Source organism: Orycteropus afer, unplaced genomic scaffold (genome assembly GCF_000298275.1).
Source record: "Orycteropus afer afer isolate SDZICR_OR568_19922 unplaced genomic scaffold, OryAfe1.0 scaffold00327, whole genome shotgun sequence".
Taxonomy (NCBI): Eukaryota; Metazoa; Chordata; class Mammalia; order Tubulidentata; family Orycteropodidae; genus Orycteropus; species Orycteropus afer.
The window spans coordinates 2,193,790-2,196,763 of record NW_006921914.1 but is presented as its reverse complement, the minus strand read 5'-3'; positions in this window follow the sequence as shown (position 1 = coordinate 2,196,763).

Here is a 2,974-nt window from a genome sequence, read left to right as displayed (position 1 = left end):
AGAGATACTTTTACTTTTTCTTTGCCAATTTGTATGCCTTTTATTTCTCTTTCTTGCCTTATTGCCCTGGCCAGGACTTCCAATACAATGTTAAATAGAAGTGGTGATAGAGGGCATCCCTGTCTGGTTCCCGTTCATAAGGGGAATGCCTTGAGTCTTTCTCCATTAATAATGATGCTGGCCATTGGCTTTGCATACATGCCCTTTATTATGTTGAGGAATTTCCCTTCAATCCCTATTTTGCTGAGAGTTCTGAACAGGAACATGTGTTGTATTTAATCAAATGCCTTTTCTGCATTGAATGATATAATCATATGGTTCTTTTCTTTTGTTTTGTTTATGGGGTGGATTTCATTGATTGTTTTCTGATGTTGAACCATACTTACATACCCAGTATGAATTCCACTTGGTCAGGATGTATTATTTTTTTGATATGTTGTTGCATTCTGTTGGTTAGGATTTTGTTGATGATTTTTCCATCTATGTTCATGAGTGATATTGATCTCTAGTTTTCCTTTTTAGAGGTGTCTTTCCCTGGTTTTGGTATTAGGGTTATGCTTGCTTCATAAAAATGAGTTTGGGAGTATTCCATCTTTTTCTATGTTCTGGAATAGCTTGAGTAGCATAGATGTTAATTCTTCTCTGAATATTTGGTAAAATTCTCCAGTGAAACCATCAGGGCCAGGACTTTTTCTTTGTGGGAAGTTTTTTTATGACCTGTTCAATTTCTTCCCTTGTTATAGGTCTGTTCAAATATTCTATCTCTGAGTGGGATAGTTTAGGTAGGTCTTGTGAGTCTATAAACTTGTCCATCTCTTCTAGGTCCTCAAATCTGTTGGAGTACAGTTTTTCATAATATTCCTTCAGTATCTTTTTTTATTTCAGTTGGTTCTGTTGTGATGACACCCTTTTTGTTTACTATTCTTGTAATTTTATTCTCTTTCTTTTGTTAGATTTGCCAACAGTTTGTCAATTTTGTTAATCTTTTCAAAGAACCAGCTTTTTGTTTTGTTTATTTTCTCTATTTTTTGTTTCATTTATTTCTGCTCTGATCTTTATTATTTCCTTACTTCTAGATACTGTAGGATTCTTTTGTTTTCTTTTTCTAATTGTTGGAGTTGATGAGTTAGAGTGTTGATTTTTTTTCCTTTGCTCTTTTTTGATGTATTCATTTATTGCTATAAACTGTCCTCTGAGTACTGCTTTCACTGTGTCCTATAGGTTTTGGTATGATATATCTTCATTCTCATTTGTTTCTAGGAATTTTTTTATTTCACTTTTTATTTGTTCTCCTACTCCATAGTTTTTGAGCTTTGAATTGTTCAGCTTCCACATGGTTGATATTTTTTCCTAGATCTTCCTATTATTAATTTCTAATTTTATAGCATTGTGGTCCGAGAAGATGCTTTGTAGTATTTCAATGCTTTTTAATTTATTGAGGCTTGTTTTATGTCCTACCATTCGATCTATTCTGGAGAATGATCCACTTGTACTTGAGAAGAATGTGAATTATCCTTTTGTTGGGTGAAATTCTCTGTATATATCTATGAGGTCGAGGTGGTTGATTGTACTGTTGAGTTCTTCTGTATCTTTGTTGAATTTTTTTCTAGTGGACCTTTCCTTCTTTGAAAGTGGTGTGTTAAAGGCTCCTACTGCTATTGTAGAGTTGTCTATTGTCCCTTTTAATTCAGTTAATATTTGCTTCACGTATTTTGGAGCACTTTCATTGGGTGCGTAAATATTTATTATTGTAACGTCTTCTTTGTCAATTGACCCTTTTAGCATCATATAATGTTCTTCTTTGTCTCTTATGATGTTTTTTTTTTACCTTAATTTCTACTTTATCAGAAATTAATATTGCCACTTCTGCTCTTTTTTGGTTTCCATTGGTTTGGTATATTCTTTTCCATCCCTTAACTCTTATTTTGTTTTTATCTTTGTGTCTAAGGTGGGTCTCTTGTAGGCAGCATATTGATGGGTCTTCTCTTCTTATCCAGTCTGCCACTCTCTTTCTCTTGATTGGTGCATTCAGTACATTCACATTGAGTGTAATTTGTGATAAGTATGAATTGACTGCTGTCATTTTATTGTGTCTTTTATCATGTTGTTGGAGTTTCCTTGGTCCATATACTTTTCTGTGCTGAGTTCATTTTGTTGTCAAGTGCTTCCTCTCTTTTCTTCTTTATTGTTGGTTTTGTGCTTACTGAACTCATATGGTCCCTTCCTTCTGAATTTGCTTAGCGGGTTAATTTTCTCTGTGGTTACCTTGGAGTGATTTTTTGTCTCATTTTTGGAACAGTCTGTTCTATAAGGACATTGTCCTGTTTTTCCCTCCATTTGGAAGTTTGTATCTAGAACTTTTATTCCTTTTATTTTTTTAGTTGCTATTGTCATGTGCAGATTGGCTTCCTTGATTTTTAGTCTACAATATTTTATGGTCTTATTTTGAGTGTCTGTTTCTGATTTGGTCTTAGTGTTGATGTCATGTGTCCTGATATTTTTGTTCTCTGTTGTGTATTCTCTATTGGAAAGACTTCCTTAAGCATTTCTTGTAGGGTTGGTCTGGTTTTCACAAAATCCCTTAGTTTCTGTTTGTCTGAGAATGTCTTGATTTCACCCTCATATTTGATGGGCAATTTGGCTGGATATCGGATTCTTGGTTGGAAGTTCTTTTCCTTCAGTGTTTTACATATGCCGTCCCATTGCCTTCTTGCCTGCATGGTTTCTGCTGAGTAATCAGAGCTCAGCCTAAATGTTTGATTATTATAATTAATATTTCTTTTGTTCAGGGCAGCTTGCAAAATTCTTTCTTTGTCTTTGGTTTTGGAGAGTTTGGTTATGATATGCCTCAGTGTTTTTTTCTTGGGATCTATCCTGTATGGGGTTCTTTGAGCTTCTTGGACAAATATATTTTCTTCCTTCATGATATGGGGAAAGTTTTCTGTTAGTAGGTCTTCCACAATTTTCTGTGTTT